Genomic DNA, 25,897 nt, shown 5'->3' with positions numbered 1-25,897 from the left:
CTCTCCCCTGCGTGTTACACAGCAAAGAAACACACCAGGGTATTTATCTGTCTGTGGCAATGCCTATGTCTATAGAAACTAACATTTGTAGCTGTGCACACGTGTGTGTGCACATTGATGTGGCTGTGTGTTTATTACGGGGGAGGCTGGTTGTAGGGCAGTCCCGAAAACGGGAACCCTGTTGTGCAAATCGTGCTTTCTTGGAGGGAAGTTGAGCCAGGAGAGCAGGGGGATGGACTGGCCCTGAACCACGAGGAATATCCTTTCTTTCTGTTTTAAAGTCAGAACAATTTAAGGGAAAGGGTCTCCCAAAAGAAGTCCGGTTTCAGGAGAGGCTCAATTGAATTCCTGGTTCCTGGCTGCCTGCCTGCAGGGCCTCTTGTCACTTCTACTTTCTTCCAACAAGGCAGAAGGCGGAATTGACAGCAGCCTTCCTGCCAGGCTGTTAGAGGCACAGGGAAGCCAGATGCTTTGCATCTCTGCTCCCTCCCCCTTCTGCAGCCCAAGAGCCGGAGAGTGAAGTTGCTGAACTCCTCCATCATTGCTTTCCCGTGTTCCTGCTCTGACCCAGCGGGGATCCTGAGGGATGGAATAGCGCCTGGTATCGGCAGCGCCTGTGCGTGCATGGCTGAGGGGTAGGACATCACATGGAAGGAATCGTTACCCTTTCATCCAGGAAAGTTAAATTCCACTTTTGTACAGACAGTTGATGCAGAGGGGCTCACTGGGGAAGTGGGCTGACAGAGGAGCCTCTTTCTTTGCGCAAAACCAGGGCAAGTAGTTGTATAATACAACTTCAGAGCTTCCATTCCAAATTCACTCCTAAACTCACTCTGAGCCCATGCTGTTCCTGTAACTGCATATTGGGTACATGATAGGTGAGAGCTAAAATACTCTTCTGATTTTTTCTGCAAGGACGGTGTGCTCAGCCCCTTTTTTCTTCTTTGTATCAGTACAAAATGTGAGGTTTCAGTTGCTGTTAAATTAACATTTCTGTATGCATCATTTAAGTAGATAATTTGCTGACTCCAGAGTTTTTTGTGCGATCAGATTAGTTGGCTGGTTTCAAATTGTTCAGTGGGAGTTACAGCTCTGGAGAATGGACCCCTTTCCATTTAGGGCAGTACCAGGCCCTCAAGTGTAGTTTTTTTGAGACAGGACCTGCTCTGCGTCAGGAGTTAGGCATTTTTCTCACCAACAACTGCAAATTGGGTGGCAGATTGGTGGTGGATGGCCAGGAAATGAGGGAAGATCTTCTCACAGGGAAGAGCTTCTGCCTAAGAGCTCATCTCAGTCTCCCCTCTGGCAGGTTAAAGCCATTCCCCCTTGTCCTATCCCTACAGGCCCTTCCTTGTATTCCTTTTTCTATGCTGTCTCCTCCACTGTTTGGCTTTCTCTCTTTAAGTCAACAGCCTGGTATTTATGTGGGTATCTCCCACAAGGCTCTTATGTTAAAGGTTATTCAAAGCTGCTCTCTCCCTTTCCATGGGGAGCTCAAAGCCTTTCTAATCCTCCTAGCCCACCACTTGCCCTGCTATCCAGGTAGGAATGCGGTGGCTCCAAGCAAGCCACAGCACAGGTCCTTAGATGTGTCCTTCGGGAGAGAGGGGAGCAATAGGAGGGAGACGAGCAGTGACATCATATGGTTTCATTCAAATCCATACAGTCCTCTTCTTCTCCTGGGGGCTTCTTTAGGTCTTTTCTATGCCCAGAAATTGTATTGCTGCCTATCCAGTGTGTGGTTGTTCACCCCTTCCTTCTGCCACTGATCTCTTGGTCCCTCTGCTTCTTCCCCAGGTGGGGAGGATGATGATGGAGCAGGCAAGCATTGCTGCCCATGCCAACCCAGGCAGGAATGAGCACCAGCCCAGGGCAAACCAGGAGCATTTGTAGCCTGCAGGGAGGCAAAAAGTGTTGCCCAGGACAGCCTGTGGAAACATTTTAATTACCCCTGGTTAGCTGGCACTCAGCTAACTTGAGGGAAAGATCACAAGTGGAGGCAAGGTAAGGGGAATTTTCTGCTTGGAGTCAAATTTCAGCAACATTTTTGCAGCAGTTCTTGTTGGGATGGTTCAACAGCCTCCCCCAGACATCCCCAAATCAAGCCAGGTCTGATGTGTATGGCAACCAAATCACAGCCGTGCAGCCCTAACACAGTACTGTGAGGTGGATGAACATAGGGCTTAAAGCAGAATCAGCCTAAGCGCCGAGGTCTTTCTGAGGAGCTTTATGGCCAGGAGACTTCTTTAACAGCCTGTGAATCCAGAAATGAGATTCTGTTTTGTTTCTCCAGACTTGCCAGTGAGAGAAGAGCTTGTGTCTGCCTGACTGCCTTCAGAGCAAGTCAGCTTTGCCAGCCAAGGCAGATTCTTCTGGCCTGCTTCCAAGAGGCATGAGCTTAAACAACTGGTCTCAGATGGGGTGTCTCCACAGTCTTAGCCATGAAGAGAGGTGATTATTTCTCCCTGATAATTCCGCTTCTCGTAAGGAAATCCTCACACACACAGAGCGTGCACCTTCCCCTGTGCTGTCGACGTGCTCTGCTGGAAAGATTTATTCCAGTAATAAGGTATTTTCAGTGAAACTTAACAAAAATGAGGGGGGCACGTTTATTAATTATATATTTTACAGTTAATGAAAGATAATATGTAACAGGAGTAATTGCAGGCACCTGCCTCGCTGGCACAATTCATTGTCAGTAATAAACGTCTGTGTCCCTTTGGTGACTGATCAATTACAAACACAAATCCTGCCTTGTGCTAAGCCCCTCTGATCTCCTTTCGTTTGCAGGAGATGAAATGTTTTCCCATTCATTGTATACAGAAGAATCTGGACCCGAGCTGCTATCTCCCCAGCTGTAAAACTACAGTGAAAGCCAGAGTCTTTGTTTGTGTTCCATCGCCTGCTTTGAGGAAAACAGTGGTCATGAGATCAGACATCAGCCTCAGGGTGAGTATAGATACCACCCACACCAGCTCTTCCATCACACTGCAACCTATGTCTGGTTCTCTCTGTGCTTGTCTATCCCTTGCAGCCCTGCTGCAGGCTCTGGTAGGGATACAAGGCATAAACCTGAGTTCTACAGGACTTGAGTATTTCACTGCTCAAGCTGCCTCTTCCCTTTCTGCTGATACACCATGTAGGAGCACTTGTCACTCATCTTGGCTTGTGTTCCAAAACCTGGTCATGGATATACATTGCCATCCGTGTGGTAACTTGACTGGTTATCAGAGCATAAGTCCCTTTGATACCTGATACAACAGGTGGCTTGTATAGCTGGAGTAGAGTGGGAAGGTTTGTTTTGCAGTTTCACTGGTATGTTTATTATGCTCCTAATATCTTTTAAGCTGGTTGGTAGACTCTACCTCATGTGGGTGTCCACCTCATTACCTTCCTGCTACCTGAGGCTCACTGCAGAGCTTGTGACACATGGTTGAGTGATTTTTATTCCTTCCACTTGAGGGGAGTATCTTACAACATTTTAAACTGGTCCACTGTGATTGACTCATGCCACCCACTTCTGACATGCAGCCAAACAGGTACGAGAGGGTTTAGGAGCACCAACAGCATCCAGATCAATTTAAGACACAAAGTAAACCCAAAAGCTGGATAAAACATTTCAAACAGGCAAACCCAGCTCTAAACACAGAGCCATCCATGGCAGTGTGACATTCCTTCCTTCTTTTCTTTAGTTCTTTAAAACCTGTTGGTACAGTTGGTTGGTTCTCCCCATGGGGCAAGTGTGGCAAGTGAAGTCATCATCTCTAACAGCTGTGCACGCCCCAAGACAGCAGTCCTTCTACCTAAGAGGTTGATAGGAACATTTCAAGGAGGTGTTTATCTGATGATATGCCACAGGCATCAGGGTGAGGTCCAGTCTTCTTTAGTGTCTTCATTAATGAGCTGGAAGAGGGGAATAAGCAGCATGTTAATGGTGTCTGGCATGAAACCAAGAGAGAACAATGTAAAGGGTCTGAGAGGTCACTGGTGCCAGCCCACCAGCAGTGAGTAGGACTGGGTTGTATCTGCCACGGGCTCTCAGCCTGGCTTCAGTATTTGCTATGGGCTCTCAGTCTCGCTTCACATTGACCTGATTTTGTGAGTGAAATGTGGAGACTTGGGGCTGAGTCTGGGCAACCAGAGCAGTGGGTTGAGTGTTTGTAAGAGCATCTGTTAAGCTGCAGTGTTGGCTACTCTGCTTTAAGACACAGGGTTTCCAAGTCCATCTTGTCAATATTTAAAAGCATGAGCAGCAGAACCAGCAAGCCTGGGTGAAGGTTTGCAAGCACAGAGGGGAGCAGAGTGTGTGTGAGCTGCATGTCTCTCGCTCACGTGCTGCTCTCATTATGTGCACATCTTCCACTGCCTTCCAGAGTGATTCTATCCAGAGCACTCTGACAGCCTCTCAGGCATCAATCACATGAATGCTGCAATAGCCCTGCAAGGTCAGGAGGTGTTGTCAGGTGGGACAAATCTGTGTCTCTGTGCTGTTCCTCAGAGCAGCAGTTTGTGCCTCAGCAAGGAGAGGGGTGGGGACTCCTGCAAGTGCATGTGTGCTTGCTACAATCAGAGCTTTCCGATTCCTACAGCCAGGGATGGGATCCAGGTCTCCTGAACCCCTGTTCTCTGCCTTGACCACTAGAAGCACTTCCTCCCCACAGAAACCTCACCATGAAACCACCCACAGGAGAAGGGCTTTGTTGCTTGGCAGGAGAGCAGCGGCTCTGCTCTACCCAATCCGCAGGCACATTTTTGGGGGTTGTGTGTTTACGAAAATCTTGGCTTTGCTGGTCTGGAGAGAAGAAAAGTTGATTGTTCCCCAGCCAGGGATTGGCGTCTCCCTGCCTGTACGTGTAAATAGCTCTGGAGAGCCATACCAGGCCATGGGGAATGTCTGTGGTGCAGCAGCCTGCTTGGATTAGAAGCCTTGTCTCTCTTCTGTGGTAAACATGTCTCTTGTTACCTGTTCTCACTGAAGTTTTTCTGGCTTCTCCTATCCTTTGCTCGGCCACTTTGGCTTCGGGGCCTTGTGATAGCTGGAGTGATTTATTTATTCAATAATAAAGCTCAAAGAACTGGTTCTTTTCCAGATTGCTCTGTCCCAGGCAGTGGCTGTCTCTGAGGAGCTGGGTCATGATGGGGTTAGTGTGGAGGGAAGCAGGGCTGCTTGTGAGCCACAGCTTTGCCAACCCGCTGTTCCTTCTGCCTCTCAGCCTTCTCCCCCTGCATCCTGACCTGGCAGGAAAACTGTGCAGGCTGTCCAGGCATTCCCAGTTCTGTCTCTCATTTTAAATGGTGCCAGTGGGAGTCCAGCATGAGGGTCTTTGGTTTGTGAAGTTGGATTGCTTCCCCCATTCTCCAAACCAGCATAGCACACAATACTGGAATTGCACAAGCAGAACCATAATGGGAAAGACCAGAGCATCATAAGGAGAAGACAGGCAGCGAGCAGGCAGGAAAGGGAAGAGGGAATGGTTATGGTGGAAGTGAATACTTGATTGGAGATAGCAGGAAGGAAGGGAGAAAGGAAGAAAAGACTTTACTCTGGCCAAAGTAAAGGGAAAGACTCTTTGGCTGAGGCTGTAGAGCTTCAGTGGTCTTATCCCATCTTCTGTGAGGGACAATGACATCCTCCCCCTAGGGGTTAGTGTTGTCTGTTTATTCACATGGCTGGGAGCTGACTGCAGTCTTTGGGATGATGGATTAGTAAGTGTGTTGAAACAGAAGTTAGAGGTGTGTGCTCTGGCATCCAACCTGAGGCATCTCCAGGTCCTAATCTGAAGGCAGTCGACTGCTGGCTGGTGTGGGAAGAGGTTTCCCCAGCTTCACACATGATACCGACAAGTCTGATGTGCCATTTTGCTGCTTTAGAGGACTTGAATTTATTCAGGTTCCTAAAATACTGAGCTCTGTGATAGTTGCAGGATAGCAGGGCCTTGAGCAGAGATCAGGTGAGCTGGTTCCTCACTGCTGCTTTCCTGCCTGTGGGTTTTACAGCTGGATGATGAAATCCACTTCCCAGCACTCTCTGACCTTGGGGTTTGCAGAGTGTTCGGATGCATCTTAAAGACTCCACATTTCAGGAGGCAGAAGCCTGCCGCAGCTCCCTCTGTGCCTCAGCTCTTCCGTTTCCCTGCAGGTTTGGCCCTTCCTTTCAGAGGAGTCTGTATCTTCACACTGCTTCTGCTCAAAGAACAGATAACACTGAGACGGTTTCACACAGCAGCGACAGAATGAAAAAGCAGAGGTAATCAGGCCCCAAAATAATGCTGTTTGTCATCTGTAATCATCATACAGGCTCTAACAGCACTTAAGTGGGCTGCTTTCAGGAGCACAGAATGCACAGTGTTGTTGGATTCAGTGATTATTTAGAAGGCCACTAGCGAGGCACTGTGTGTGGGGATTCTCTGGGTGCAGGCACACCTCTTGATCACATATATGCAAACAGGAGCATATCCAGTGCTGAGCCCATGTCAGTGGGGGCAGTTTCCAGAGTCAGGCTGTGAAAACAACAACTCAGCCTTTTTCTTAGTGATCCCAGGGATTTGGAAGGTGTAATCTGGAAGAGCTGCTTGAACCCCTCTCCATGGAAGGGATTATTCCAAGAGAACTCTCTGATGTTTCCTCTTGTGGCTCTGGCTGCTCCTCCCTAGTTTCATGCCAGTCCTGAAATACATAACCCTGAACAAGGACTTCAGGATTGAGTTTCCTGTTGGCAGAACTCTCCTCCCCTCCACCACACTGCTGCACAGTCTGAGGGTCCAGGCAAGTTCAAGTGCTCTCAGTTCAGAAGAGGTCCTGAAAACATTTGCAAGCAACAAACTCCATCATTCTTGCACCCATATCCCTGCAGCTTAGTCCTCACTCTCCACGTGCTGCACTTTTAGGGGGAGCTAAGCTTTGCAGTGAGGGAGAAAAGGCCAAAGAAAGTCTTGGCCAAACTGAGCACAGTTACTGCATTCAGCCATTTGGTGGAATCTCTTAGTAACTGTTTGGAAGTAAAGGTCTTAGAGCTGAGAGCACAGGAAGCGTTTAAGCCTTATTTGTATGTGTAGGGGAATTAGTTGGAGTCTCACAAAAGAGATGAAGTCATGGCACTTCATCTCTTCAGCAAAACATCTGAGATGCTGCACATTTACTTGCTCTGATGTTGAGGGTTATAAAGGAGCTTTCTAAATCCCTTGTTTTCCATCGTGGTCTCCAGATGAGGGTATAAAATCCCTCCTTACAGGACCCCAATCCAGAACTGTCTCTGTGTGTAGAGGAGGGATATTTCTCATCTTCTCAGTATCAATGGGAACTGGTGTTTCTCCTGCAGACACCACCCCACTGCCAAGAACTCTGCTTCATAAGGCTCTTGTGAGCTACTTTCAAACCTGGAAGGGGGTTTTCTAGACCCAAACGTTGATGTAAGTGCATTCTTACTATCATTCAAATGCAAACCCATCAGCATTTCACTCCAGCACCTCAATTTTCCTGCAGATTGTTTTTACCTCTCGTTTTGGCTGATCTGTGAGCCCTTGGGAATGCTGTCAAGAGGGAAGCTGTTCTGGATCTAAAGGGCAGCCATCTTAGGGATGGAGCCAGATGCTTCTGTAGTGTGGGTATCTCATGCCGGTGAGCCAAGGAGGAGAGCTGTGCTCCGTGGTGTGCTCCGTGCCTGCTCAGAACAGCCCTGCTGTTAACTGTGCAAGTGAGGTTGCCACTCAGGGAGTCTCCAGGCCAGGTCCCTCCTCAAAGCACAGTCAGCTTCAAAGCAAGGTCCGTGTGGTCTGAATGTGGTCCAGTCAGCTTCTGTGCATCTTCAAGGCCAGGGATTGTTCTGCCTCTCTGGGCCCCTGTCCAGAACAAGAGGGTTTTCCTGGAGCTGTGTGCTTACAGCTGAGTGTAAAATCTTTTCCAAAACCTTTGCCCTTTTCTGTGCTAGGAGAGGTACTGCTGCAAAGCAGGGTTATCACCTACCTACCCCCCCATGGGCTTCCCTGGCCTCCTAAAGCTCCTCCAGCCTTTTCCAAGTGCAGAAAGGACAGTGCTTGCTCCCATCCCAGTGTGTACCCAGTGTGGCTCTTCTGCTACTGACGCAGAGGACTTAGGTCCAGCCTAGACCATTGGATCCCCTGGCCCAGTGGTGAAAGGAAAATGAGACTATGGGAGTCAAGCAGGCACTTGTGTTGTGGCTGTAGAGCCAGGAGCAGGGCAGTGAAGTAGTGGCTCTGAGTGTGTGCAGAGTTGCTTTGGTGGTGTGTTTGCCTTTGCTTTGCATTGGGGAGTACAAATAGAGTCATGTTCTGAAACAGGTTTGAGGATGGGATCTCCTTGGCTGGGGATGAAGGTCCTGTGGGTCACCCCTGCATGGCTGAAAGCTGCTGCTTGCTGCAATGGGGAAGTTCTGGAGCAGTGGGGCAAAACCTCTGGACCTTTACACTTCAGCTCAGCCAGTCTAGGAAGAGAGTGGGACCTATGTAGTGAGGGGCCTGAGTATCCCTCCCATGGTCCTTCAGGGGAAGAAATGGCACAGAAGAGGAGGATGCTGAACCAGTGGTGCGGCTGTGGGAGTACCTGTGGTAGACCCCCAGCATGAGAGCTGCAAAACAAAACCTTGTGGTATGGAACTGCACAGGGAGGAGACTTGTCCCGGAGCTCCCTACCAAGTGTGAGACTGGTGGAGGTGAACAGAGGAGCAGTGAGTGCCTCTGACTGAGATCTCAGTGCTGTGCTGTCAAATGTGCTGCAGGAATCGGAGTGAAAGAAGGTGTTGAAGAAGCCAAGTGAGGAGCTTTGTGGGTGTTTTTCCCTTCTAGAAACATGAATAAAGAAAAGCACGACAGTGCTTCCTTGGAAATCTGGTGGGTGGCCTGGTGCTGTGAGCTGATAGAAGATGGGGGCTGCTTCCTTCATACTGAATAAGAGATGACAGATGGGAAAGGAAAGGCCTTCAGCACTAGTATAATTAGCTTACTTCTGATAATGTTAGGGTGGGCTTTTTTCCTCTTAATATTTGACTGAGAGTAATGGGATAATGGTAATTGTAGAGGTGAATCTGTTGGTCCTCTGATCCTGAGACACTTAAAGTAAAGCCCCTGCACCAGCTTCAAGAGCAGAGAGGGAAGATGGTGTCCCTCTCTTGGAGAGGCTTGACTGCGTGGGGCTGGTCAACCTCCTCCTTGCTTCATCAGTGGCCTCGAGCTCTTGTTTTGGAAGAGGAGGTGAAAAGCAGTGCCCCTTCAGACCATCACAGCTTCACGCCCTACTTTTCCCCCCGGAAGCCTTTTCCCTTGCACACTAATGAGCCTGAGCCCTGCTCTGTGCTGCAGTCATTGCGCTTTTCATTCTTTTCGGTGGCTCTGACCATCTGTTGAGCTCTTTGCAGAATCTGTTTCAGTTCTGAAACCCCTTTGGAGATGAAGGGACCATGAGTGCATGCGGTATCCAAGGTGTGGATGAATCAGAGATGTTTCTGTTCTTTTATTTTCCTTTCCAAATGATTCATCCACTTGATCTGTTTCTTGATGGGTACTGAACGTGAAGCTGACATTTTCATGGAATGACAGTTTTATGTGGAAAAATGAGGGCCTACGGAGAGCAGTGGAAGTGATGTCTGTTGGAGAGGGATATCATGATTTCAAGATGAGATTGTTTGGACAAGGAATATTACAGGAATCTGAAAGGAGAGGTTACAATAGCTCCTGGAACAGAGGCCACCTGTGAGAGAGGCCAGTGTGAAGTTGATGGTGTCAGGAAGATGCTGTAACTTGCCCATAAACATATAAGAACTGGAAAGGGAGAGGAAAGTCAAGCCAGGAGAGGAAAGTCAAGCCAGGAGAGGGAGCTGGAAAGGCCCCAGCTTGAATGTAGGAGATGAAGAGAAACAAAATGAGCCAGAGAGCTTGTTAGGAAGACGATGCAACTGCAGGTTTGGGCAGAGGGTGTAGAGCAACATCTGCGAGGGGGCTTGCAATGAAGTGGAACAGCAGCATCGCTGGCTTGTGGATGAGATGGTCCTGCCCATGAAGGCCTGGAGGGGGGGTGGGGGGGTGTGTGTTGTCTAAGAGGCAGGATTTGTCCAGGAGAGCTTCTTGGAGGGTGAGAAAGCATAGCATTTGGTGGGTGAAAGGAAGAGCCTTGATGATGACACATTCGGTGTGTAGGACAAACATAGCTGAAACAGAGGGCTGAAGTGTACAGGAACAGTGGCTGGAGTTGGAGGAAGACCAGGAGGTGACAACCTACAAGCAGCCTGTTCTAATTTTTAGTATAAGGGAATAAAACTGTGCCCTGGGGCAACTGGTTGTGTGGTTCTGGCAGTTTTGGCTGTGTACAGGGCATCTTTTCCCTTCACAGGGAGAAGTTAAATCCAAGTAACTTCCTCTTTATCATGTCAGCCGTTACTCTGGCTCCTTTCTCCTGGTGGGCAGGGGTGTTCTGGCCTGTCCCACTGCTGCCAGGATGATTCTGTGCTACTTCAGGCTCTGATACCCAGGAATACCTTGTTCTCAGCAGGGTGACCTCTGTCGTGTTTTCTTTGCCATCCAGAGCTCTGTTGTCCATTGGGCCTACAGATCCAGCCCTAACATGCAGCAGAGTCTTCAGCTGGTGCTGGCTTTGTCTCACTGCAGTGCACATTTTGTGCAGCTCCACCACGCTGCAGTTGTGGCTCTGATGTGGATTTGTGCACGGTGGCAGAGTGGGATGTGGGCAGAGTGCACATTCAGAGGTGGTGCCAGCCCCTCAGTACCCTTAGAAGAGCCTTATTCCATCCCAGGCTACAGAGACCATCCCTTGATCTCTGGCAGCTGCTCCTTGTCTTGTCTTCTGAGTGTCTTTTAAAGATACCTTGGACTGCCTTGATGTGATTTCTTAATGCCCTTTTTGACCTTCCTCTTTCTCTTGGGCCTGGTGCTTAGATGTCACCCATCATCACTGCTCCGTACATGAGTGCTGAAAACAACCACCTGAGTTTTCACTTGCTGTCTCTGCTCCAGCTCTCAGCCACCTTTTGTCTCCAGCTTCCTGCTCTAGGAAAGAATTGTGCTGTTTGGCCTCATGGTTATTAGCCAGGAGGCAGGAATCACACATAACTAAAATAACCAAACCTAATTCACATTGACAGGAGAAAATTTCCTTTGCTGCCTTCTAGCCCTGTCTGAAAAGGAGAGCAGCTCCAAGGATGGAAGAACAAAATGATGTGCACAAGCAAAGTTACCTGGCTGAGGTCACTTGGGGTCCATGGAAGATTAACTGGCATGACTGCATTGGTTAGTTACTCAAGCTGAGATGTCAGAGACAATTTAGGAGCCTTGACTGCTGCTTGGAGGGGTTTCAGACTAGATCCATGTCCATATTCAGTGCCCTAGCTGAGCCCCTGGGCAGCTGCCTGTGCCCTGCTCATTCCCAACCCCTTCCTGACCCCTCCAAACAGGATATCTTGATGCTCGTGGGATGTTCTGATTTAGTTCTGTCTCGTGTTGTAGGCAGAGATGTGAGTTGCCAGGTCCGAGTCTCCAGGAGAGCTGTCAGCTGTACACTGCTGTGCAAGGCCTTTCTCTGACATCCTTCTACTCTCGCTGTTTTTTTATGTGTGGAGAATGGTGACCATAAATAGCTCACCAGATTACTTAAGAGGCTCTCTTATTCCCAAATACTGCAGGCAGGTTCCTGTCCAATATAATCCTGTACCTGCAGGGTTAGGTGCAAAGCATCAGTCATGCAAGAGGACTGTAAATGAGCTTCCTTCAAAAACGAGTTCTGTTTTGCTGAAGGCCACAATGGGGAAACCGCTGTGTTGCCATCAAATCCCCTTTGTATCAATCTCGGGAGCTGGGCTGTGAGTGAGAGGGGCAGGGTCCCAATGGACCATGAGTGAATTACCAACCCACATTGTCTCCTGGCAGGGCAGGGGCCTCCCAGCTCTGCCCCCTTGTAGCTGATCCAGGTGAAAGCCAAGGAGAGGCTCCAGTTTCACGGCCATAACTTAACATTCCCTATGGCTTTATTCCTCACAGCTATGTCTTGGCATTGTGAGAGGAAGCCAGGAGTGAACATATGGCTCATTGTGAAGCTCTGACCTTCTCAGAGCGGGGCAAAGCCAAGCAGCTGGAATTGCTTTCCAGTGCCAGAATCACAGAATCACAGAATGGTTTGGGCTGGAAAGGACCTTAAAGCTCATCCAGTTCCCGGCCCTGCCATGGGCCAGGACCCCTTCCACTGGAGCAGCTTGCTCCAAGCCCCTGTGTCCAACCTGGCCTTGCACTGAAGGCCAAATGAAGAAGCACGTTTGGGTGAGGAGCAGGAGTTCAGAAGCTGTCTGGCTATTCTAGGCATGAAACGTGGGACTGGCTGGCCTGAGAGAGGCCTCAGGTAAGCAGCACGTAACTGCTCACAGGGGCTTGCCAGGATCTGGGTGGGGAAAACTTCCCTTTAAAGAGGATTTCCTGTCTTCTCCAAAGGAGTCCCCGGCTGCTGAGCTTGCTTTGGCCTCCTTGTGTCTGGGATTTGCTTTTCTCAAGACCTTGAAAGCCGTTCCCCTCCCCAGCTCTTCATGGAGTTTGCTGCAGCCTGTTCCCTGTAATGCAGCTGTTTGCTCCTTCTCTGGAATCTCTTTGCACTGAAACGATTTCTCCTTTATTTCCTTTTAACCCAATTTGTTAACTTTCTATTGTAGCTTCTTCCAACAGCTCTTGCCAAGGAGCTCATCAAAGCCTCCCTGCCCTGGCGCTGAGGGAGGAGGATTATTAGTCTCTGTGTTCAAGGTTAGAGATGATTCCCCCTCTTGTGGACTAGAACTCTTCCAGCCAAACCTTTCCTCTCTCCATTCAAGAGAGGCTCACTGGAGAGGCTCCAAACCGCGCACAGTGCGGAGGGCATTGGGGTTACACTCATTCATGTTTCTGTTAAGTGACTCTCAGCCCTGTCTGACAACCTGAAGACAACGTGAGGTCACCCTTGGGCCACCACAGCCTGACTGGGTGCTGTGGTCACCAGTGTCATGTGGCCTTGTCCTGGGAGCCCTGAGGCACCCACATTCCTCCTGCCCTCCCCAGCAGGAAGCTGGTGGGACCTTCGCTGCCTGGACAAGGGGCAGCTCATGGTTTGTCCAGAGGCTGTGCTTGTGCCTAGTGTCATGCAAGTGTCAGCCTTGGCTTTTGGGAGGATAAATAGCAAAAGTAAAAGGCGTTGGCAGCTGAGGTTGGTTGGAATAGTGAGCTGAGATGTGTGGGAATGCCGGAGGCTGAACATGTACTGGGGGGCTCGATGACTACTGATCCTGTTCCTTCTGCTTTTACCCTCAGCCTCTGCTGCTGTGGGGTGTCTGATGGGTGATAACAGTGAGTGTTTCCAGAGTGGACTTTACAAAGCATTGCTCCAGGCTGCACTGGAATATCGCATACTTAATCCTTTGTGTAAATGGATCTTTTTGCTCTTGGGATAACTGGAGGAGGGTCTGGTCTCCCTCCTATTGACAAAATAAGGCTCATAAAAGCCATATTCCTCTCGTGTCAGGGAGAGTGATGCACATACCAGGTGTGAAAGCAGACAAAACATATCACTGCTGTCTGTGATTTCCGAAAGAAGTGATGTCCTAGAGATGTGGCAGTGTGCTGAGCAGGAGGCAGAGCCTGGTTGAACACCCATTGCCTGCACTCAGATTGCACATGCAGAGAACAGCTGCTCAGGCCTGACTGTGCTGGTGTCCCAGGGCACATGGAGCTCTGCAGCAACAGGAATGCAGCATCTAGGAATGAGTGTCAGACCCCAGCGCAGTGTCCCCTCTTCAGAGAGGTTGCGTGAGGGCAGTGTGGTGCAGAGCTGTGCAGGGGGCCAGGACCAGCAGTGGGTCTAAGCCCTCTAGGCCACCCAGTGACTCCACTCCAGGAGATTGTTTTGGGTAAGGAAAGCAAGGGCAGGATTTGCAATGATGACTAAGGAGAGGGAACTGAAAATCGAGCAGGAGATGTTGGAAGGGTGTTGGAAGTTGCTGTCAAAGTCAAGGGAGCTGGACCTGACTGGTGCTGGAAGAGATCAGAGATGACCAAGGCAGAAGACAGGTTCGATGGTTAAAGTCATCCCAACCCTTCCTTACCTGCGCAGCTCTGCCCACTGCCACTTACTCCCCCAGCATCACCATCAAGGGACCTACTGTGCTGTGCCCTGCCAAGGGGCCCAGGTACTGTTTTGCCTCCTTTGGCTGGAGAGCAGTGCATTGCTCCCTCCCTCACCCCTGCACTCATGGGTCTGCCTGTATCTGTGTCCGTGGCAGCTGGCACCACGCACAAGCCTCTGCTCCTGGGTTTACCTGCTCCTGGATTTACCTGCTCCATTTGCAGCTGGTAAATCCATTTGCTCAGCAGGTGCGTTCTTGTATTCCCTGGGAGAACAGGCCTTTTGGATGGGGGGAGGGAAAGAACAGAGGATAAACTGGAGGGGGGCAGGAGGAAATAAAGGGAAGCAGGAGAGAGGGAAAAGGCAGCAATGTGACTGGAAGAATTAGAGACGGAGTGTGGAGAGGACTGCATGTCCCTAGTTGCTTTGAGTGCTCAGCAGACTCTATGGTGTGTCTGCTTTATTACTGACAGTTTTCCCTTCTGTCAGCTTGTTTCCTAATTGCTGGTCTTGTAAACTGCTTGATTTATGGCTCTGCTCATCAGTCCTGGCCCTCGGGTATAACATGCTTTCCTTCCAGGCTGGAAGTGAAGATGGAATTAACAGCCTGCTTTAGGTTCAATTAGAAGCTGAGCATTCAGGGATCTTTATTGTGATGCACGTGCCAAATCAAACTGCTTCATTTTCACTCCTCATTCATGGAGGGTATTCAATGGCTCCTTCCCCAGGGCAGCAGCAGCAGCATTGTGGATGCATGGTGCCTTTGAAGTGTCCCACAAGAGAAGCCACCAAGGACTGGTTTCGCTGTTGGTTTGCACAGAGAACTCAATCTGTTTCCTCGCAGCTTGCTCTGGAGCTCTCAGTTTGTGCCCTACTCGTTTGTCTCGGACAGACTCCCTTTCAGTACAGCTGAGGGATGAGGATCAAGTCAGAGAACAAACAGCCCTGCAGAGCCTTGCACACCACCAGTGTGCAAGCAGCCATTGAGCCAAGCCCTGGCTGTCATCCCCGTGTTCAGGGTCTATCCTACACATGGAGTAGGGAGCCAGCGTCAGTGCAACCCTAATTTTTACTGAGTGACCCGAGCACCTCTTCTTGCACGGCCCTTGATGGCAGTCCCGTCCATGCAGCTCTGATCCATGTGGCTACGTGGTCACACCATGGTGCACCAGTTTTATGGAGCATGCAGGCCTTGATATGATAATGTTGGTCCACACCTGACACCCCAGAGGGTTGTGAGGATGGCAGCTCCCTTGGGATATGACTGTTCTGAAGTTCAACGTAACCTGCTAGTCTACACTTGCAGCCCAGAACCCCCACCGTGTGCTGGGCTGCACCCCCAGAGTGTGAGCAGCAGCTCAGGGAGGGGATCTTGCAACACTCTGCAAAGCCATCTGCACTTGAGCAGCACAGCTGGAACATCTGCAGCACTACAAACCCAGGCTGGGGGAGACCGGATGGAGCAGCCCAGGAGAGGACCTGGGTGTGTTGGTCAGTGAGAAGCTCCCCAGGACCCAGCTTCAGTGAGCGCTTGAGTCCGGACCCCCCCGTGTGCTGGGCTGCACCCCCAGAGCGTGAGCAGCAGCTCAGGGAGGGGATCCTGCCCCTCTGCTGTGCTCTGGGGAGACCCCCCTGCAGCCCTGATCCAGCTCTGGGGCAGCAGCACAAGAGGGACGTGGAGCTGCTGGAGAGAGGCCAGAGGAGGCCATGGAGCTGCTGCGAGGGCTGGAGCAGCTCTGCTCTGGAGCCAGGCTGAGAGAGCTGGGCTGGGGCAGCCTGGACAAGAGAAGGCTCCTGAAGGGGAGACCTGAGAGCAGCTCCAGTGCCTAAAGGGGCTGCAGGGAACCTGGAGAGGGGCTTGGGACAAGGACCTGTAGGGACAGGCCAAGGGGAATGGCTTGAACTTGCCTGAGGGGAGACTGAGCTGAGCTCTTAGGCAGAAGCTCTTCCCTGTGAGGGTGCTGAGGTGCTGGCCCAGGGTGCCCAGAGAAGCTGTGGCTGCCGCATCCCTGGCAGTCCTCAAGGCCAGGTTGGACACAGGGGCTTGGCGCAAGCTGCTCCCGTGGAAGGGGTCCATGCCCATGGCAGGGGTTGGAACTGGATGAGCTTTACGGTTCCTTCCAACTTAAACCAGTCTGATTCATTCTGTGTTTCTTCTTAACCATTTCACAGGACTGTGGCAAAGCAGTAATGTCATATTCGTACCACAGCTCTGCAGCACAACAGGCACGCTGCATTGGAAGCTTCATGAGAGGGAAAATGTCTGTAAAACAAAACCTTTGTGAAGGAATAAAACTCTTGTAAAGAGCAGAGAAGCTGTTGTACGAGTGTGGAGCTGTTCTGAAGCGTAACACTCTGCAGGTACTAGCTCAGTGCTTGGAGGTCTCAAGCAGGTAAGTTTAAGCTGACAAGTTGCCTCAGGACTTAGAGCTCTCTGCCATCCTGCCCTTGAAGGGCCTCTTAGGATGCTGTTGCTGTCTCTGAGCTGCTGCTTGTCTGCATCAGGTAAATCTGATCTGCCTGAAATGGGGACTCTCACAAAATGGCTTTGTGCCTCTGCATGCTCTGCTATAGGAACAGGGAGTTCAACTCTGCAACTCATGAGGCCAGGAGTGAAGGAGAGAGCATGGAAAATCAAGTGGAGCATTGGCCTGCTGCCCCTCAGGTACTGTAAAACTCAGTTAGAGGGAGAGTTTTAACACAGCCGCTTAGTGCTGCTCTAGCCCTCACTTGTCTGCAGGAGCTCAGCCAGCTGGAGGTCAGCTGGATGGGGCACGAATCCTGTGCCAGTGAGAGTTGCTGATGTCTGGTTTGTCTCTTGGAGCATGTACAGTAAAGTAAAGCAGAAATAAACTACAGGATACAGGTTTCTTTCCTTGTGGCATTAGCAGTACACCTTGGTTAGATCATCATGGCCATCCTCTGCTTTGTGTCTTGCTCTTCCTTCCCTTGCTGGGTCTGCAGATGCAGACAATGTGTTGCTCCTGAGAAGGAGGGAACTGGTGTCTTTGAGCACCGCGTGCTGGGAGCAGCTGCCCAACTCAGGCCTGGCACTGCAGCAGCTCTCCCAAGCAGTCTGGATGCCTCCAGCTCTTGTATTGTATCCTTCAGCTTCTCACAAGGCTGAAGAGTCCGTCCAGCCCTTGAAGTGGGATGGAGCCTCCTTGTATATGTGTCATATCCAACAGGATCCCTGGTGCCAGCTTTGGTTTTGTTTAAACTCCATGAATACTTAACTGTTTCCTTCCAGGTAACCTCACAAGCCTGAAACAAGACAGCAGATCTTGGAGTGCAAGGCATGAAGACAGGATTGCAGCCTTCTTTATGGGACCTGAGCAGCCACCTACCATGTCTGTAGTCAGTCGGTTCCTTGTGCCACATAGTCCAGGATCCAAGAGCACAAGGACAGAAGAACAAAAAAGCCTCTTGCTTGTATTTCACCTGTCCTATCACTGAGAATATTAACTACTAATTACTGAACTAATCTGAATATGCACTCAAAGTCTGGGAGTTATCACTTATTACTGATAAAAAGCTGGAGCTCTGTTGGTTCTGCATGTGTGCTCACACCCATGCATATCTCCCCAGTTGCATGGCAGGCAAGATTACAAATATGTGAAGGGTAGGTGTCAGGATGATGGAGCTAGGCTTTTTTCAGTGATATCCAGTGATAGGACAAGGGGCAATGGGTGTAAACTGGAACATAGGAAGTTCCACGTTAACATCAGGAAGAACTTCTTTACTGTAAGAGTGACAGAGCACTGGAACAGGCTGCCCAGGGGGGTTGTGGAGTCTCCTACACTGGAGATATTCAAGGCCCGCCTGGACAAGTTCCTGTGTGATGTACTGTAGGTTACCCTGCTCTTGCAGGGGGGTTGGACTAGATGATCTTTTTAGGTCCCTTCCAACCCTTGGGATTCTGTGTGTGATTCTGTGATTCTGTGATGGTTCAGATACGATAACCACAGGAGTTTCCAGGTCCTGGCCCTGTCTTGCATCCGGACCACATGAGCCAACAGCCGGGATCAAAACAGCAATAGTCTGGGATCCACGTCCAGGATGAGCAGAGGAGATGCCTGCACCCATCCCTTCCTCCTATGCAAAGGTTGGAGTACTTTCTAAGCTTGGGACCAAATCACCCCCTTTCTGGACACTGTGGTGGGTGTCAGCTTCTCTTTGGACCTGTTCTTGCCACTCACACTGCACAAAGGGCTTTAAATGGGATCAGAGGAAGATATTTCTCTTTCCACTCTATATTCACATGGCAAGATGCTCTCTGTCACCCCTGACCTCTCCCTCGCTGGCTGTGTAGATCTAAGCGCTACAGCATTCAATCACCTTCTGGACAATTGAACAGGAGCTATTCCAACAACGTCGCTTCCCCTCTCCCCTGCCTGGGAGCAGGAATTATCTCAAGTAGGTTGTAGTGGTGTGTGTAATGATGACTGTGTCAGTGAATGTAGTTCCTGTTGCCTGGATGCGGGTGAAAAAAAGGATGGCTATAGGAAGGGGATATTTTACAGCCGCAGGTGCGACAGATGAGCGTCTGTTCCAGCTTTCAAACCTTTCTTTTTAGAGTTCTGTGTTTCAGCTAAAGGTGACTGTCCCTCTGCTGACAGATCTCTTCTGCAGCTCTGGTGAGTGACTGTTCATGCTTCTGTTCTGTGCAGCATAAAGACAGACAGGTTTGTGTGAAAGATCTGCTGACACACTCTTGTTCTGAATGTGGTGTCGGGGATCTGACCTGCCACAGGAGTTGGCTTCACAGTGCGAGCCCTGCAGTCACAACAGTTGCCTCATGATGCTCCCAGCCTCAGCTGGAACTTCTGTCCCTCCAGTCAGCTGTAGCTGGCATGAAGGGGTGGAGTTGGTGAGGTTCTGGGGGGTGAGGCCTTGCTTCGTGTGTAAACCTCAGGACTGTGTTGGTTTTCAGGTCAGAGATCACAACTGGTTGTGCACTGGACAGAAGAAGTTTCTGGGACAGAAGAGGCTTCTGGACCTCATAGCAGCTGGTTGAGGAGGCTCTCTTCTCAGGCAAGTGCTGTAACAAACGGCTGGTGTCTGAGCTGAGGGCTGGTTTTTGTCCTCCTAGGACAGGGAGCAGGCTGCAGCCACCATTTTACTGGCTATCAAGCACCAAAGACCTGGGCCAAATGCTCTTCCCCACTTCTCAGGTTCATCAGAGAATGACTTCAGCCTTGAGGGCTCCTGAGCAAGGGAATAAGGGTTGTCAGAGCCTTTCTCATCAAGCTGCAGCCTTCGGTGACTTTATGTGTCCATGATGCCTTTGCCTGGTGGCTCTGTTGTACCATCTGGCCGCACAAGACTGCACTAAAGAACCCAGAGGGAATCCCTCTCAAAATGGCCTTGACTCCGGTATGTTTGACATGGGTCTGGACTGGGAGGAGCAAACTGGGCTGTGCTTGTCTTCATGAACCTGTGGGGACCATAGATGTGAAACGTGAAATGCCAGTAGTACTGCTGCGAATTCTCATTTGCCCGAGAACATCCTTCCCTCCCACAGAGGGACGAGGAGCAGAAGCAAAGTGTTTACACACGTTTGGAGTGTGGGAAAGATGGCTCGTCTGGACTGGAGTGCATTAGGAGCAATCCCAAGCACCCCCCCAGCTGGCAGGCCTGCGCTGGGGTGGTCTCTCAGGGACAAGGTGTGGGACGCTGGCTCACTAGAGCTGCCATAGCAGCAGCTGAGCTCTGAGTTCAATGCTTGTTTGCTGCACGGTGCACTCTTCTCCTGGCAGCAGCTCGGAGCCTACATCCCTTCTCCCTGCCCACAGGATTGCTTGCAAGCTAGAGGGAGAAGCTGGTGGCAGGCCCCACAAACATTTGGGTGTTTTCCAAATCTCTCCTACTCTTTGCAGCAGCTCTTGACTTGCTCAAAGTCAGGGACATACATTAATTCACCGTCTGTTTTCTCTCCCCCACGCAGCACCTTAGCTGTTCTCTGGCTCTGAGATGTGCTCGGCTTAAGCAGTAAGTGCAGGTTTTCTGTAGGTGATGGGAGACTTCTCTGGCCTTTCTGGTGATAGAAATAAAATTGTAGTCTTACAGAATGGTTTGGGTTGGAAGGACCTTAAAGCTCCTCCAGTTCCAACCGCTGCCACAGGCAGGGACACCTTCCACTAGAGCAGGTTGCTCAAAGCCTCGTCCAACCTGCCCTTCTTTATTTCTCTTGAGCCAAGTGGGGATGCTGCAGTGCTGAGCTTGCGCTGAGCATCGTGCTTCCAGATCCTTGGATCATCCCCACTGCTGGGAAGGGAGAGCTGCTCTCCCTCAGCATGTGCTCAGCTCTCCTCTCTTGCCAGCATGACCAGCTTACACGTAAGCTATAGCTGATCCTTAGCTAAGACAGCCCAGGCTTTTAGATCCAGGACTTGGTCCCTAAAGCCAACCAAGCTAGCAGCAGTTCTGGTGTCTGCACAGAAGCAGTGGCACAAGTTGTAGCCCTCCCAGCAGACCAAAGCTCCTGGGCTGAAAGGGCTCTGCTGCCTACAAGTCTCGCTATGGCCGTGCCACATCTTCCTCCTGACAAGGCCAGCCTGCAAGGAGGCACGAGGCAGGGAGTGATGTGTTGGGGTCCCCTCACTCTGGTGACTGCCAGCAGGTCTCCAGCTCCTGCAGGGAGCACTGTATGGGGCAGCAGGAGGAGATGATCCCTTCCCGACCAGCAGTGCTGCTCCAGAGATGGAAAGTTACAGCCAGGCCAGCACAGGGAATGGGAGGTGACTTTCATCTCTTGGTTGCTTTGTTCATTGTTTAGGTAAGTGGGTGGAAGAAGGACTTTGCTGGCTGTGTTAAGGAAGTTACTGTTTAGTTGATGGCTTATTTGTTCCTTTGGGGAAGAAGATTGTGTTTGCCTTTGGGGGGGATATCATGCAATGGCAGTTCGTTTTGATGAGCTGCTCTTTCTTTACCTTGGCTTCATTTAACCAGAGAAGGAATTTCTGAAAGGAGAACTTAAAAAGAGAGGGACAGAAAAACCCAAACCCATAACCCAAATCCCGGGCTGGGGCTGGGATTTGGGATCTGTGCTTCCCACTTGTCCCTGATGGGTACCTGCTTAACACGAAAAGCTTTTACCATAGGGGCAGAGGATGTGCTCACTGCTTTCCCTCTCTTCCCAGCCTCGCCATTCACTTTAGGGAATGAATGAGGGAAGTGTCTTTATCTCTGTGGTGGGGTTAATGGCTATATGGAGATGAACTGAATGTATAATGGCAAGATGGAGATGAATTGAATGTGTAATGACCTGTCTTCCAGGAGAAGAGCCTGTACCAGCAGCACTTTAGCCCAGATGTCAGTGAGGGCTCTCTCTCTTCCTTATTTCCCTCTCCTCCCTTCTTACCCTTCCTCTTTCATTCCCAGGCTCATGGGGTGGTGCAGGGGGAGGGCTCCCCTCCCTTCTCCCACCCTGTCTCCAGGTTGCAGCTGCTCATGAGGTTGGGGTGGTGTTGGGGCTCTTTCAGCTCCGGCTCTGCCACGTCTCTGCTTCTCCCCCCTGAGCTGGAGGGTGACGTTGTGACAACAGCCGGCAAGCAGGGACAGGCAGCTGGGCTGTGGCAAGTTACAAGTCAGGGCAGGGTTTGCTTTTGTGCAGCCATAACGAGAGGAGCCCTTCTGGTACAAAGAGTTAAAAATGGCTCCATTGAAGCCCTCCTGGCTGCACAGAGCTCTCAGTGCGTATCTGAGGCCGGCAGCCCTTGCTGGCAGGTTGCTGTCCTCGGAGCAGAGCTGGGTGACTTCTGTCCCCTCCATTTGCAGCGAGGGCACCTCCCTGCTGTTTGGGTCTGAGTGAGCCGGGGGTCACTCCCACTTCAGGCCTTTTTCTTTCCCCCTTCCCTTTCCGGCTCCTTAAACAACAAAGGTGTTGAGGGAATTTATACCCCTGCCTGGTAACAAGACAGATCAGCGAGACGCTGCCACGGTTTTGTGAGGGCTCCATAGATTTTTATTGCTTTTCAGTCCTTGGGTTCCCAACCTTCCTCTGGCTTTTAAATTGCTCACAAAATGCAGACACAGCTCCTATTCTCTGAGTTCCTTTGATGATTTTATTTATATCTCTTGCTTTGTCTTGTCTTCTGTTACAGGGAGACTGCAATTAATTATTATCCCATCAGCTTCTATTTAGCCTGACAGTACAATGCAACACACAGTGTCCAACCTTCCTCTGCCCCTGTGTGCACGAGCAGGCAGCTATTCTCAGGAAGAATAAAGGCTCTGGCAGCTTCAGAAAGGGACGTGCTGCTAAAGGGCAGCTTAGGGGACGTCAGTAGCAACAGCAAAGCATGGTTGTGATATGGCTGAAGTGACCAGACATCCCAATTTAGTTGTGATGCTCCTGATTTTATTTCCTCATCCAAAGTGTACGGGAGACTGTCATTCTTTGAGTGGGTCCAGGCTCATGGTTAGAGCAGAGGCTCTGGCATCTTTTTCTCCCCTCTCTTGATTGACCAGATCGTTTTGTGTCTTACCCCTCCTATGAAATAGGAATTGTGGCTGTAAGATGTGCAGAAGAGACCCTGCTTGTTCAGTGTGGGCAAACACTCAGTGGGAAGGCCAGAGGTGCACAGTCCAGAGAGAGCTGAGCAACAGCCTGGGACAATCATAAATCTAGAGAACACTTGCCCAGGGAGCAGACTGGAGGAACTGGCAGGAACAGGGCAATAGACAACTTAGAGGACACCTGGGAATGCTCTGGCAAAGAGGGGAGGATGGGTCTGTTACATCCTTAAGGGAGTGGAAGGGTAAGAATGGACTTAAATGTACAGCAAGAGATGTTCAGTGTAGACACTGGGGAAGTGATGAGAATAGTAATGATGTGGGCAGATTTCCTGGGCTAGAGAGGGAGAGTCTCCAGTGCTGGAGCTTCTTAGGAGCAGTTCTGGATCCTGGTTTGTGTCAGACAGAGGTGCTTTTGTGCACAACTGTGTGGGAATGGTAATGACTGAAGACCTCAAGAGCAAGTGTGTGTTAGACTGGGGAATGTTTGATGGTAGTTTCAGGACTCATTTCCTACCCAGTCTGTATCACCAGGTTCTGTCCAGGGAACATCAGTTTTCTCTACTGGCCACTGTGGCGCTAGAAACCCAGCAAAGCTGTTCCCATCTTTTCTTTCTCTTTGCATCCTGCAAATGTTTCATTGTCCCACAAGCCCCTGGATGGCACAATGCTGTCGCCAAGCAGTGCTGGTCATGAGATAAAGATGTTTTGACAAGATGCAGTGCCAGGTGCATGGAAGCTGCTGTTAAACCAAATGTTTCTTCCCTTCACTCCTGCTTATTTTTCTCATCATTTTGTTTGTTCATTTACACCTCATTTCGGCAGCCTTTGGCAATGTAGCTTGTGGTCTGACCTCCCCAGCCCAGCTAATGACAGCGGAGCAGAACCTCTGGGCCAGTGTCCTTGGGAAAATGTCCATGGAGTCCTTCCACACCCACGTCCTCTCCTCTTCTTCCCAGCAGAGTCCACTCCATGCTTCAGAGGAAGCTTCAAGGTTGGGCTCAGAGAGATGTTTCTCACTCCTGTCCTCCACAGATGACATGTGCTCACTAGCCCGCGTGGCTACCAGCCATTACCTGGGTTAAGTGTTTCAGTCCAAGCACAGGTAGCTGGGGGGACCCACGGGAATGAAGGGCAGGTCTGGGCAGGGAGGACAGGCAGGCAGAGCTGGCTTTGCCTTACTGCTGCTGGGATGGAAGTGCCAGGATTTGCAGGACTGAGATGCTGAGCTGGATGGTAGGAAACTGGCTCAAGTTTTGGACTGTCTGGGTTTGGCCCACTCCATCAGCCTTTCTGAGAGAGCAGCTTGACTGGTTTGGGTGCAGTCCTGCTCAAGTGTCCTAACCTGAGAGTGAGCTGGGATGGTGTTGGAACCCTGTCTTGTGTTGTGAGAGCTTTGCTCAGCTCTGCATTGCTTCAGGTCTCTCTCCCAAGCTTAGAAGATGAAGATAAAGGTGAGAGCAGTAACCCCATGTCCGATTCCAGGTCTCCCATTTGAAAACCTCGAGTGAGCTCTTCTTCCACCTCCACTCCAGGTGCATGTCTACTGAATTCATGATTACTGTGATAAAATTGCAACTAAATCCTGTCAGCTCTGAAGCATGAGCTGGGAGGGTTGGTCTTTACATCAGACATGTAATTACCTGTCTACCAAACTGAAAATGTACGTGCAAAAAAAGAGGGAAAAGGAAGATCTCTGTCAAGTGAGAGAAAGGCTATCATTTTCCCCATTATTTTTTGGTTTGTTTTCCTGTATTCACAGCAATGCTGTGCTTAATCCAATAGGAACCTGCTCCAGGGATCAGTCTGCCTGGATAGCTACCTCGTTGTTCCTGACCCTCAAATCTGTGCAAGGACATAGGACTTCATGTTTGAAAACCCTGGAAGAAAAACTCTTCAGCCTGCAGGATCTTGGAGGCAAAGAAATCTGTTTTCCTGCATAAGAAGAATGCATTTTTATGGTGACTGAATACTGCATTGCAATCAGAATGGCAGAGCTATTTGTTAAATGCAAGTTACTTAAATAATTCATTTTTCTGACTAATTATGCAGTACGTGCTTAGCTTCAGTGATTACATGTCATTAAAGAGAACAGTTTCTGCAGCACTGTCATGACTTTGATGGTGCTGATCGAGAAGAGAGTCAGATTTCCTGGTAGTCTACAGATCATGTGTTGATTAAGGGATTTACATGGGGTGGCATGTGCTTGAAGACAGACCTTGGCCTTAGGCAGCGTGACCTTATTTCGTAGAGGTCCTTTGACCTGACCAAGGTCCCAAGTTATCAAAACGGCTTAATTTTAAATAGGTGCTTAAAATCTTTTGAAGTCAATGATGCTTAAGTACATTTCAGTTAAGTTACATGCTTGAGACTGGTTAGGGATGAAGCCTCACTGGTACCTGTCCTTCCCCAAGGACACATCTTATCCCCTTGATTAACCAATTCAAAATAACAGGCTTGAAACACGTTGGTGACTCTCACTCTTTAGCTCGTTATAAACACCCAAAGAATAAGCAAACCCCAAAGAGCATGAAGAGATTCACCCAAGAAGCTAAATGAGAGTATATGAAGGAGGAAAATGTATCATCTCTGGCTATATTATTTTACCATGCTAGCCAGCGGAAGCCTTACGGAGGATTAATATATGGGGAAAAAGGCTTGGTTTTCTGTGCATGCTTTAATGACTGGAGCTTTGTTCTGCTTTTTAACCTGTGACCATTTAATAACTACTTGACTCACTTTGCCCTCAGCAGAATGTTGCATGTAGCTTCTCTGCGTTGAAGAATACAGTTGAAATTAAGAACGTAATTTAATGATTTGGTTGGTAACAGACAGTTCCCAGCAGCCTACCTGTGGAGTGGACCTTCGGAAGCATCTTCAGTACAAGGATGCTTCCCTAGACCAAAATTAACCTTGAGGTGTTATGCAGTAAGTTCCTAAGTTACCACCTCAGCAGTCCTGTGTGAAAAACCTCTCCTGAATGTTCAGCCAGCAGCAAAATGAAAGGAAGTTCTTGCCTTTAACAAAAAGAGTTGGGAAATGGATGTAGTTGTCTGGTGGACCCTGAGAAATGCATGAGTTGGTCTCTGAAGAGTTCGGGATTTAAGCATACAAGTCACACTCGAGGTGGGAGGGGAGGATGACTCTGAGAGGAAGGTGATGTGCCTAAAGGTGGCACAAGAGGACAGAGCAGAGCTGGAATTGTACCCCAGGCCCCCAGTGCAGCTCCACAGTGTCTGCAGCAGCCCCTGTGGGCTTTGGCTGCTCCTAGAGGTCTGAC

General features: G+C 50.0%; 2 long non-coding RNA genes across 4 annotated transcripts; both read left to right on the top strand.

Annotated features, from left to right (window-relative positions):
- The first annotated feature begins 527 nt into the window (after positions 1–527).
- On the top strand, positions 528–24,706 carry LOC136018681 (uncharacterized). Of its 3 annotated transcripts, XR_010614530.1 has the most exons (8): positions 528–635; positions 1,798–2,004; positions 2,294–2,451; positions 2,791–2,949; positions 19,034–19,134; positions 19,275–19,476; positions 23,443–23,611; positions 24,403–24,706. It is a non-coding gene; the product is annotated as an uncharacterized LOC136018681 (long non-coding RNA). The 3 variants fall into 3 exon arrangements; XR_010614529.1 differs by lacking the exon at positions 23,443–23,611; XR_010614531.1 differs by lacking the exon at positions 23,443–23,611 and having other exon boundaries at positions 2,294–2,569.
- Positions 6,140–17,700, top strand: LOC136018683 (uncharacterized). The gene is made up of 3 exons (XR_010614533.1): positions 6,140–6,247; positions 16,273–16,765; positions 17,351–17,700. It is a non-coding gene; the product is annotated as an uncharacterized LOC136018683 (long non-coding RNA).
- Positions 24,707–25,897: the final 1,191 nt, after the last annotated feature.

The sequence above is a fragment of the Lathamus discolor genome, chromosome 8 (genome assembly GCF_037157495.1).
Source record: "Lathamus discolor isolate bLatDis1 chromosome 8, bLatDis1.hap1, whole genome shotgun sequence".
NCBI classification, from domain to species: domain Eukaryota; kingdom Metazoa; phylum Chordata; class Aves; order Psittaciformes; family Psittacidae; genus Lathamus; species Lathamus discolor.
The sequence above is the reverse complement of the archived record's forward strand: the minus strand, read 5'-3'. Positions and strand labels throughout refer to the sequence as shown.